General features: G+C 46.6%; 1 protein-coding gene across 2 annotated transcripts in view; it reads right to left on the bottom strand.

Moving 5' to 3' along the window:
* Positions 1-13,085, bottom strand: part of LOC119162204 (nose resistant to fluoxetine protein 6) — a 103,089-nt gene that overhangs the window by 5,986 nt on the left and 84,018 nt on the right. The window lies entirely within an intron of this gene.

The raw sequence follows: 13,085 nt of genomic DNA, 5'->3' as shown, positions 1-13,085 counted from the left end.
ATTACAGAGATATTTTTTTAATTTTTATTTGTGGAATACTGCAGGCCAAAAAGGCCCAAGCAGGAGGGGCACAAACACAAACACAAGATCAGCACATCAGTGACACAGCTTCACTAAAATACATCTGTGTAAGAGGAGAGCGAGTAGAAGAGAAACATCAAAACAAAGAAAGCACGCGATCAGTACATGAGTAACACAGCTTGACTAAAATACATCTGTGTAAGAGAAGAGCGAGTAGAAGAGAAACAAAAAAAATCAATATAAAAAAATCAATATTATTACGAGGCAGTGGGCATGGCTCTACCGTCGTGGACAACAGTTCGATGAAAAAGAAGTGGACTCGCCGCGCGAGAGACTGGCAGCTCTGAAGCGTCACTTTGGCATGTAAATATAGGAAATACGCTCATTTCTCTCTTCCGTGTGTTTGCGAACTCCGTAACAATATCAAGCGATATTGGGAGGGGGGGGGGGGTCAAAATTCACAGAATTAAACATTGGGTTCATCAAGATCGAAGGTTTGGAGGAAATCAGAAGGCAAGTTATTCCATTCTGTTACAGTTCTCGGAAAAAAGGAAAACTTAAATAAATCTGTCCGCGCAAAATACGGAGTTAAAGATCGGACATGAGAATGACGAGTTTGCCTGGTCGAAACTGGGGTAACGTAATGTGATGGGTCTAGCCCAAGTTTATTGTTAATTAGTGAGTCCAAGAATTTCAGACGGAGAAGCTGGCGCCACGATTGTAGCGTCTGGAATTCGTTATCTCGCATTAGTTCAGTAACTGATGTACCACGTCCATACTTCGAGTAAATAAAACGCACTGCTCGTCTTTGAATCTTTTCGAGGGAATATATGTTAGACTTAGTATGCGGATCCCATACAATACAAGCGTATTCAAGCTTTGGACGTATTAAAGTGTTATAAGCTAATAGTTTCACTTGCGACGGGGCGTCTCTGAGTTTGTGCCTTAAAAGACACAGTTTACGGAATGCCGATGACGAAACATCGGCAATGTGTGCATTCCAGGACAACTTATTCGTTATCGTTATACCTAGGTATTTGTATTGACTGACTTCTTTTAAGGGTTGGCTTTTGGAGGAATAGGAAAAATGAAGGGGATTTTTCTTGTTAAAAAAAGAAATTCGAAGGCAAACAGATTTATCGAAATTGAGCACCATGCCCCATCTGTTACACCACGAAAGAATATTGTTAAGGGCAGTGTCGAGAGCGACCTGGTCATCTGGCGAGTGTACATCTGTGAAAATAATGCAGTCGTCTGCAAAAAGTCTTATTTTAACCGGATCAGTAATAGCATTAACAATATCATTGCAATAAATTATAAACAGCAGTGGACCTAGAACACTACCCTGCGGTACGCCGGAATCTACTGGGAGATGAGGTGATGTCTGTCCACAGACGTCGACATACTGTTTCCGGCCTTTCAGGTAAGCAGACACCCAGGATACTAGGTAGTTTGGAAGCCCTATAGTCTGCAATTTCTCGATGAGCTTGTTATGGGGAACACGGTCGAAGGCTTTACTGAAATCTAAAAACAGTACATCGACCTGACCAGCTTTGTCTAAAATAGAAGCAATGTGATGAATAACTGAGACCAACTGGGTGACTGTGGAAAACCGTTTTCTAAATCCATGCTGAAAGGGAGATTAAATGTGGTTATCATCTAAGAAGCTGTTTATACGAGTGGCAATTATATGTTCTAGCATTTTGCAACATGCGGAAGTCATAGAAATTTGACGGTAGTTTAGTATGCACTCTGGGTCCCCCTTTTTCACAAAGGGCAGAACACGTGCCGATTTCCAATCGATGGGTAAAGTTGCTGAACTTATTGAGGCTCGGAAGATCACAACAATGTACTTGGCCAATATTTCGGCATATCGCCGGAGAACTGCATTGGGTATGTTGTCTGGTCCAGGGGTTGAGTTAACTTTTAATCGCAGCAGTAAATTTAGGACACCATCGAATGAAATGAGGTTAGGATCTGAATCAGAAGCGTCAATGCTAATTGAGACAGGCAGGGTAGAAGTGGAAAAAACACGATGAAAATAGTCGTTGAAATTTTTCGCGATCGTTTGGGGATTGTCAATTATAGTGCCGTTAAACTTGATTCGGTTTACAGAGCTTTTACGGTCCTTAATAAAATACCAGCATTTTTTAGGGTCCTCTTTGATGTAACTTGACAGTAAAATAAAAATTCTTGGCACTTTTAATAGCTTCGGAGAGGGAGTTACGAATTTCCCTGGGAATGTTAGCGGGAGCACCTTTTTTCCGATAGCGCTTGGCTTTACGCTTCATTTGTATTATTGGCCTTGTGATTCATGGTGTAAACTTTGGGGGTTTTTTGTTTTGTTTGGTACAAACCGTTCAATGCAGTGGAAGCATAGTTTCTTAAACTTATCCCAGAAAACAGCAGCGTCGTCGCAATCAAAATTCACCAATTCAAATTCAAGATAATCTTAGATGCACGTATCGTTAGCACGGGAAAAAATTTTTTGACCTGTTTAGAGTTAGGTGGGCTATTGGAGCGATTACAATGCAAGGGAAAAGAAACTGTGACCATGTCGTGATCAGATAAGCCGGGTTCAACACAAACACAGCAATCAAGAATAGTGCGATGCATGAACACAAGATCTAGTAACATGGACGAAGCATTACCAACACGTGTTGGTTGCTGAACAATTTGAGCGAGATTGTGGGAAAGCATTATATCGAACAGTATATTTGCATTTATCAAATCTGATGTCGACTGCATTTGGTTCCAGTCAATATTAGGCAGATTGAAGTCGCCGATGACAATTAGCTTTTGATTACTGTAATTTTCCATATGGGTTTTCAAGTTAAACAAATAATTCGGCAACGAATTCGGCGGCCGGTACACTGCATACAATACAAAAGACTTATTGAAGAGTGAAAGCCTCAGGCATTTGCTTTCTGTACTTTCAACGTCCGGTAAACGGGTGACAGTAATTCCTGTTTTAACAAGTACTGCAACTCCACCACCTCTTGAGGCCCTATCTCTGCGGTACATTTCATAAGCTGGAGGCACTAAGTCTTGCTCACACATTTCGCTGTGGAGCCACGTTTCCGTTATTACAACTACATGAGGGTTGTATGCTAAGAGTACAGCCTCAAGTTGTTCGGTTTTATTTCCGATGCTTCGAGCATTCATATTAATCAGTCTAACTTGCTTCTGCGCAGCTGGTCAACACTTGCTACCCGTACTTTCGTTATCGGATGCACTGCCGATAGACTGAGGCGATGCCGTGGCACACCGAAGGCTTCCAATTAACTGACGTTTGTTTGTTACGTCATTCCAAATAAACAGATCATCACCTACACGCAACTTATCATGCACCAAAAATGCCTTCTTGCCTTGTTCTTTGTCGGCTTTTGCACTTTCCCACAGTAATTTACGTTTTGCCAACGTCTGCTTTGAGCACTCGTTCTGAACAAAGATGTTAGTTCTCTTTAGGTTGCTCGCCTTTTTCAGCGCAGCTAGCTTTTCAGTGAAGTCTTGAAGATACAAGATAATCGGCCTATTCGAGCCTGATCTTCCAAGCCTATGAATCCGGGCAACAGAAGTGCATTTAACGCCGAGCTTGCTGTGAAACGTTTCAGAGACGACTTTCTTTTTAAGATCAGATTCAGTTTCTTCCGGCTGTTCTGGGATACCAAAAACAATCAAGTTTGAACGTCTGCCTCGATCTTCAAGATCCGTTAGCTTTCGGGCCTGGAAATTCATTGAGTTTGTGTAGACCTTAAGAAGGTTGTCCAGGTCATCTAATTTTGAATTTTTAGTTTTCATTCCAGCCACATGGGTCTCGATTTCTGAAAGACGCCGTGTAAGCTCTGCTAACATGTTTTCCGTTTTAGTTGTAAGGTCTGCTACCTCACTACGGAGAGCTTTTTGACCCTCTAAAAGTTTAGCCAGCATGTCTTGGTTGGTAGGTCCGTTGGTTGGTAGGTCATATGAATGTGTTCTTCCATTATGCAGGGGTAGAACAGCTTAAAGCCCATTTACTAAGTACCGCGATCTGCTCTCCCCTCCTGCGCCTCTACTGCACGTCTGGAGTTTTCCCTATCTCTCTTTTTTTTTCGCTCTCGACAGCTGCGCCCCCTCCAGTGATGCTCCGTATTACGCCGAAGAATTCCCATTTAGACACACAAAAATTTCCTATTTAGAGGATTTTTCCTAGAAAATGTGGACGAAATTCCCAGCGAAATTTTCTGCACAACAGTACTAATTTTCGCCCTCATCCACGCACACACGCACAATAATTACGCGTGTCTTGCGTACTGGCGACATTTGAAGTCTTGACTAGCCCCTCCATTACCGCACAACAAACGCATGGCTTTATTAATTTATATACTGTTAGTACACTGCACATAGTGGGCTTCAAGTCTAACACCAATAAAGAACTAGAAATCGCTCCGTGTAAATATCAAAGAAATCTCAAAAGCCATGCATGCTTGCGTGGTGCGTGCGTCAAAACCGATTACAGCAGATGAAGACGCACTGTGACCGTTAGTTATCGGTCGTCATAGGAGAATTCAAGCATTCCTGAAATTCCCTGCAGTATCACGGAGATTCCCTTTTCCCCTTTGCCTCAAAATGACAGGTAGAAATTCCTCGAAAAAAAGAAAAATTCCTGCATGGAACATCACTGGCCCCCTCGAATGCGCCACATGAACGCGCGCCGTACTTCATGAAGTCACGGCCTCTCCAGTTCAGCAATGCATGGGTTTCGTAAGGTGGTTCAGTAGAGGCACTTGCCAGCCAAACCCGCATTTGCTCCACCCAAGCTACAGTCATCTGTATTCTGTCAATAGTATCCCTAGGGACTTTGTGACGACAATTATCTTTACCACGCGGAAAAGTCCAAAGTTTTTTCCCTTTTGAATCTCATGGTTGAAACGCGGCATTGGGACAAAACTAAGGAGACGCACGTGCGCACTGCACACGTCGTGCACTTTGCATGCGACGAACACGGCATAGTACGTAGAGTTTGAAGGCTTCAACAAGGCGCCGAGAGACGTGTACACCGCAGCCGCCCATGGGAGGCGTGACGAAGAGGAAGCGGCGTAGATCAAGAGAAAGCTGTTCTTTTCTAATAGGAAAAAAGAACCATGCAGCGAAAAGCCACACAAGGACAGCAAAGAAGAAGCGCTGGACTTACAACTGTATGTGTATTGAATAATTGCACACACACCCCAACACATGAAACAACAGCGCATGCGTAAAAAAAAAAGGACCATCTGAACCATGTCAACCTTGGGCACCTGAGCGTCCATATCAGGAAACGTGTGAAGCAATGATAAAATTTAACGCGTAGCTTACCAGCTATCAAGAAACGCAAACTCTTTCTTTGTGAGGAAAACTGAGGGTTCGCTCACACATGACCTTTTGCCCTGCTTCCAGATTTCTAAGGCCTCACAGATCTTGTTTATACCTTTGCCAATTACGATCGCTGATTTGAAATCTGGGACGCAGCCACAGCTTTTGCAATGCAGAGGTAAGTTTCCACTGCCTGTGGGGAGGATATAGCCACAGAACACCTATATACTACGAGATATAGCGGTGTTCACGCAGCCTGTCATTCAGACATCGGCCCGTATGGCCGATATAGACACGGCCGCATCACAAGGGAATCAGGTGTACTACCAAAACAGCACATTTCGTGAAGACGTTAGCGTGCTTCTTTCCGTAAACGCTGCTCGAACATTTTTTGTTTGTTTGTTTGCATAGCGATGCGCTTGCAGAGTGTGGAGAGCTTGCACGGTACAGATAACACAAGCCTGACGCCATTCCTTTTGGCCACCCTCTTTAGGCTGTGTGATATTTCATGCAAATATGGCATCACCGCTATGTTGTATGTTTTTGGAACACCGTCTGCTGAGTCACCTGTATAGGCTTTCTTTTCAGCTTTTCGAAGGAGGATTCTGCCATGGAAAGGTGCAAGAAGCCTGGGTAGCTTGTGGCTACTTGCTCCTGGAGACTAAGGTGCATTGAATGCACACAACTCTTTTTAAAGCGTTCATAAGGCACAAAGAAACAATACATCTCTTCACAAGCTTTGAGTGTCATGATCGGAACGGGAGTAAAGCTCTTTTTTTTTTGTCCTTGGTGTGTAACGTCAACTCGAATGACCATCTGCTTTAAAGTCTACCATTATATAGGTTAAGAAAGCGAATCGAGTTATCTTTGCAAAGTTCGTCCTCCCCAAAGCCTGTCAGCACCCCCTCCCCTCTCTTCAGTGCTTGCCGTCCATCTGCTATCACTAATTGGGACAAATAAGTGGGACCACTGTGAGCACACATTAATATTATATATGCCATTGCAGGGGTTTCGTGCTTGTAAAAACAAAAACAAGTAATGACCATGCACGCCATCCCCCCTTTCTGATGTATATTCTAGCGACTGCCCCCTTAAAATGGGCGGCTAGGTCCGCCGCTGCCCTGGCGTGTTGTTTGTCGAGATCCGTTCTTTTGCCGCTATGACAGGCTGCTGTGTGTCTTTTTGTACTGGTTCACACGCGAAATGCCAGCGGATGTTTCGCTTCCATCGTAACAGCGAACGAAAAAAGGGAAGCACAAGTGAAACGCGACCGCTGGCATCCGACCGACAGTACCAAGATATGCGAGGTTAGTTGTTGACTTTCCAGCATGTAGCCGTGCATTTTTTAATCGCTGGCAGTGACCAAGTGTTGGTGCGGGTGCATCTTTGGTTACAGCGTGAAAATGACGAAGACAGTGCTCGTTTCTGTCTTTCCTGACTTCCGCGTTCGTCGCTTTCGCGCCGCGACTATAAAAATGCTGTTCAAGAAATCCATGCTTTAGAATAGAAAAGAGGTCTAGTTGGTAAATCGTATTGGTTCGGCGAACTGGGAGTGCGGGACCAGTTGTTAGTGAGCGCTCGCGTTGTGTGCCTCTTTGTCTCTTGTGTGTGTTCCCGCGCTCCGAGTTCGCTGAACGGAAATCCTTGCTTGTCTCGCTATAGTTGCATTGCATAATCACAACGTGAAACTGCACTTACACACAGAATGTTAAGCTTTGCGTTAAGGCGTGCGGAGTGAATATAGATGCTCGGCTACCCTGCCGATAAGCTTAGATAAGCTTGGTCAAGACAACTTGATCACTGCTCATGCATAGTCAAAACAAGAATAAACATAAGCATTGTCAAAACCATAATCAAACAAACAATAAAATTAATGCATAGTCAAAACAATAACCGATATAAATCAATACTGATTGATACTCATTATTACCAATTAAGCCGCCGGATTAGACCAGAGTATTAGTAGTATGAGTGCTCAGGACTGCTCATTCATTGGCGGACGTACATAGCTAAAAAGTCAGTTGCAGCGCAAGGGCGAAGCAATTAATGAGATAGCTACAAATGGTATATGTTGTACGAAGTAAGGTTGGCAAGTAACTCATGTGGATGCGATCTGACGTAACTCTAAAAAACGCTGGTATGAGAGAATATGGCCGCTCCAGGGAGAACGAAGCTCTTCGCACATTCTCTTCGCGATGAGAGCGCAGCGCGCCGAAATGTCTGCGAGCCTTTCCGGTGGTGCCGTGGTTTCCGGCGGAAAAGAGGGCAACTGTTGCAGCTGGTGGCGTCGCAACTAAAGCCACCTGCTGTCATAGCAGTCCAGGAAGCCGGAACACAACCAAAATTACGGGGCTACAAAACTTATAGTACCGGGGACGCAGAATGGAAAGTTGCTACATTAGTCGATAACTCAATTACAGCAATATGTCATCAGCCCATTGAAGAGGCGGATATCCCACATATCATAACAGAAATAACCTACAAAGGAAGCCATGGAAAGAGCGCCTTCATACTTAATATCTATAGTCCCCCAAGACAAAAAAGAGCAACGTTCGACAAGCTCTTTCAAGAGACAGCAAAACTGGCGAAAGGGAATCCATTAATCATAGTTAGGGACTTTAATGCCAGGCATGGAAGCTGTGGGGGAGACGCTCTAGGTGCCGACCAGTGCGGACGCGCGAAGATCGGCTCCTGCTTTCAAGAATGCTTTCCTGTGGTATTCACGAATTTATCGCCGTGTTTTTACTCTCATCGTGTGCCTAAGTTAAGAAATCAGCAGATACCACCTTTGTGCCGGTGAGTGGACTTTTAAACCGTTTTTCGGGACATTTTTACACGGCAACGCCACCGGGGGATTTAGGCCTAACCAAGGAGGCGATTGTCGCCGATGCGCCGGCCCGGCGCCAACGCGACTCAACGCTCTGCGCGTTCCAGTATCTGCAACTGAGAATGGAATACCAAGTAGATGGAGAGGACATCTCTCCAGAGGATTGCACGGAAGAAATCGGTTGGAAGGAAGCCGAAACGAGACGCTCAAGGAATAAGCAAGCCGCGGTTAGCGTTCCTGCTGCCAAGGGTTCGACCGAGGCCGGCGTTGCGGCAGACGCTCGAGCCAGTCGTAGTAGGTATGACACCAAGCATACAATCGTGCGAGCTGGACGCATGCCGCCAGTAAGGACTTCAGCAAAATTGTGCTACGACCACGTGGAGGATTAAATATCTCGAGAATTGGCACTGGAGCCGTGGCAGACGCGATAGTACTGGCGGCCGGCGTCAAAGAGGAAGAGGCCATGCAGGACATCATCTGTTCCAACTTGCAGCAGAACATTATGGTGGCAAGCACTCCGGACCAAGACAGAGCTTCAAGATACCTCAAGGTCAAGCAAATTGACATTGGAGGCAAAGTTTTCGAGGTTAGCGCGTACGCCGCGGCACCCCACGACACTTGTAAAGGAGTGATTCGCGGGATCCCCGTAAGCGATACTCGGGACATTTTGACCCGAAAGATTGTGAACGCGAACAACCCGCTCGCGCTTCAGGCCAAGAGAATCAAGGACACCGGGACAATCATCATAGCGTTCGAAGGACACAAGGTGCCCAGATTCGTGAGATATGGACCTTCACTTTTGCAGTGCTCCCTTTACCGCAAGAACATCGATATTTGTTACGTCTGCGGAAAGCTGGGACATCGGTCTGACGTCTGTCCGAACCCAGCTGAAACAATCTGCAGAGGCTGCGAAATCAAGAACCTAGATAGCCTGCACCAGTGCAATCCAAGATGCAGGCTGTGCGACGGTCACCATCTCATGGCAGACAAGGAGTGCAAGAACAGGTTCTTAGTGCCATACGTCGTCAGACGCAGACGTTGGGAAAGATCGCGAGCAGCCGCAGAAGCCCGGGACGCATCAATCACATCGAGTCCAGACATCAATGACAAGCAGCTTATTCCAGCCTACGGGATCTAGAGCATCCAGACTACACAAGAACAGGAAAGGCGGCCCCACTCCAGGGGGAGGTCGCGTTCCAGAAGAGGTTCTAGACCCAAGGCCCGCTCCCAATCACGGGGGCACTCGAGTTCTCAAGGTCACCATCAGGGTCGGGATCAGCCTGGGCGGCACCCGAATGGCCAGCTACCTGGCGTTCAGTTCGAGATCACGGCTTCACACCCGGGGAGGACGCCTGCAGTTACTTCGAAAGGCAGCTGGGCTGAGCGAGTGCGCAACGGCGGGGCAGAGGTGATGACAGGTAAGCTGCCAGAGCATGATAGAATTGCACAGCTAGAGCAAGAAAACGCGAGACTTACAAAATCGAATGAGAGGCTATCAGCTGAGTTAAAGGAAATAAAAATTCTTCTCACTAAGCTAACCAGCGCGCAATCTTCACAGCCAATGCCTCAGCCAGTTGATGTCCCTGTGGCTGAAAACGTGGGGGACTCGAGAACCGCGAAAAAGAGGGCAGTCATGGCAGAACACGTGGAAGCCAAACAAACGACCATGTCAGATATGAAAGAGGTGTTTGACACGCTCAGCAAAGTAGTAGCCAATCTTAGCGAGCAGATGGGTAGGCTACAATCAAGCGTGGCGGCACTGGAAGAGCATATGACTTTGCGCATCACAAAGGTCGAAGCATATCTGCACAACACAGCAAGGCCTCCTCATGCACCAAGCTCACCCCTTCGGCCACCAATACTAGTGGTACCAAACCTGTCGACAGGTGCAGCATCAGGCTCTGGCCGCCCATGTAATAACCATGATGGCAGCGCTACGTGAAGCATTTCGTATCTGGCAATGGAACTGTAGAGGTTACCTTAAAAAGAAGGCAACACTGCAGCAGTATATCAGGAGCAGCCAAGAAAAGCCTCATATTATATTATTACAAGAGACCCTTTCACCGCAAGCAACGTTGCCTGGATTCCGGCCTGTAATAGCGGATACTGAAGGGAGGGGAGTCTGCACCTTCGCATGCAACAAACTAACGCACGTAACCCATGACCTCAAGATAGAAGCAGGCCGATTGGAACACGTCTTGGTAGAGATCGTGCCGGGTACCAGCAACCGTCAGAGCATTTTCATTCTTAATATATACAGCAGTCCAAAGGAACAAAAGCAAGGGTTCAAGACGGTTCTAAAGAAAGCTATTAATATCGCCGGGGAATGTCCACTCGTCATAGCAGGTGATTTCAACGCCCCTCATCATACATGGGGTTACAAGTACAACACTGGGAAAGGAAATCGACTTTGGCAAAGTGCCAGTGAACTTGATCTCACCCTAATCACAGACCCCAGCCTACCAACAAGGCTTGGTACATCTTGCTGCAGGGATTCCACCCCGGACCTTACATTTGTAAGGAACATCAAGAAGGCCCAGTGAATGAACCTTGCTGTAGACCTAGGGAGTGACCACTGCATTCTTGCCACTACCTTCTCCGTGGAGCGTAAAAAGCAGAGAGAATTCCACTTCACAGACTGGGATAAGTTCAGGAAGATAAGGATGGAAAGGGAACAAGATGGCCACAGACAAGGCTTGGAGCAGTGGGTCAAACAGATTAAAGATGACATCAAATCCGTCTCCTCCACCATTACCACAGATCTTCCGGTTGAAAGAATGGATAGCCGGCTTGCTCATCTTCTTGAGGCAAAGCAAGCACTACTGAACCGTTGGAAGGGTCAGCGCCTGAACCGAAGACTGAGGAAGAAGATAGCTGAGGTAAACAGATCAGTCGAGGAACATTGTCGCGCACTATCGAGGCAGCAATGGGACGAAATCTGCAACTCCGTCGATGGTCAGATGCGCAATGGCAAGACATGGAATATGCTAAAGCATCTCCTCAACGAAAACACCACCAAAACAAATCAAAAGCATGTTATCGCTTGAATTTTGCATAAAGAGTTAGGGCGCACTACAGAACAGCAAGTTGTCCAGCAGCTCGTGCATAAGTACCTCCCAATCAAAAGAGGATTGGCACCACCAAGTAGACAGTACCAGGGCACGCCAAATCTAGGTCTTGAGGGCGACTTTAACATCGAGGAGATCAGAAGAGCCTTGCATGATCTCAACGGCAGGTCGGCCCCTGGCCCGGACGGTATATCAAACAAGGCCCTGCGTAACCTTGATGACGATTCAATTGAAACCCTGAGGGATATGATCAATTCAGCATGGAAAGAAGGTAGGGTGCCAGAGCAGTGGAAGCTGGCCTGCACGATCCTTATTCCTAAGCCAGGAAAGCCCCCTAACTTGGACAACATGAGGCCAATATCCTTGACATCATGTATCGGCAAGGTCGCTGAACATGCCATACTGCACAGGATAAACAAGTACTTGGAAGATAACAACATATATGCACACAATATGGTTGGATTCAGGGCAGGGCTATCCACACAAGATGCATTGAAGCTTATCAAACACCAGGTCATTGACAATGAAACCAGAGACGTGAGAGCCACTCTGTGCCTAGATCTAGAAAAAGCGTTTGACAACATCCACCACTTATTCATACTCGAAGCAATTTCCAAGCTTGGTCTAGGGAAAGCCTTCTATGACTACGTATGGTCCTTTCTTACAGATCGGAAAGCCGTGATGAAGATTGCAGATATCGAGACCGCAGCAATCGAACTAGAAGCAAGGGGCACGCCACAAGGGGCAGTGATTTCACCAATGCTGTTCAACATTGCCATGATTGGACTGTCAAAGAAATTATCGAGCATTGAAGGATTGAAGCACAGCATCTACGCAGATGACATTACCATCTGGTGCACAGGGGAAAGCGAGGGGCAGATTGAGAGCGCTCTGCAAGAGGCGATTGACACCGTAGAAGACTACCTTCGCCCTTCCGGGCTCAAGTGCTCCTAGAGTAAGTCAGAACTTTTGCTTTATCGGACTGCACGCCGGGGACCGAAGCCTAGGGGATGGAAGCCGTTAAACCAGATAGACATCCATCTCCGTACAAATCAAGGGGATGCCATCCAGAGGGTCGACTCCATCAAAGTCCTGGGAATGCTGATAGAGTCTACCGGCGCCAACAGCAAATCTATAGCCAAGTTAACTCGGAAAACAGACAGTGCGGTGCACCTCATACGCAGAGTGGCCAACAAAAGAAATGGGATCAAGGAAGACAACCTCATCAGGTTGATGCATGCGTTTGTTCTAAGTCACTTCACATACGAGGCAGCAATGCACAACTGGTCAAGAGCAGAGTCCGAGACACTGAATGTGCTCCTCAGGAAAGTTATCAAGAAGGTCCTGGGCCTACCCATACATACCAGCACCGAGCGTCTTGGCATACACAACACGCTCGAAGAAATAGCAGAAGCCCAAGAGAGAGCACAGTTTGCAAGGTTATCTACTACAAGGTCGGGGAGAATGATCCTGCAGGAGCTGAGCCAACACCCAATAGCAATCAGACGCAATTACAATGATATCCCTGACAACATCAGGGAGACTATCACGGTATCTCCTATACCGAGAAACATGCATCCAGAACACAACGTCGGAAGAAGAGTAGCGAGGGCCAGGACTATACTTCGTCAAGTCTCAAACGAGGAGCGAGGGGTCGTATTTGTTGACGCGGCTTCCTACGCCAATGGGAAAGCGTTTGTGGCAGTGGTAGTCGATGGGGCTGGCCATGTCGTCAACTCAGCGACGGTCAGGACGAAAGACCCAATCATTGCGGAACAAGTGGCCATCGCCTTAGCACTCAAGATGGATAACATTGAAGTGGTCTACAGTGATTCCAT

Source organism: Rhipicephalus microplus, chromosome X, assembly GCF_043290135.1.
Source record: "Rhipicephalus microplus isolate Deutch F79 chromosome X, USDA_Rmic, whole genome shotgun sequence".
NCBI lineage: Eukaryota > Metazoa > Arthropoda > Arachnida > Ixodida > Ixodidae > Rhipicephalus > Rhipicephalus microplus.
This window is presented reverse-complemented; position numbering and strand designations above follow the sequence as displayed.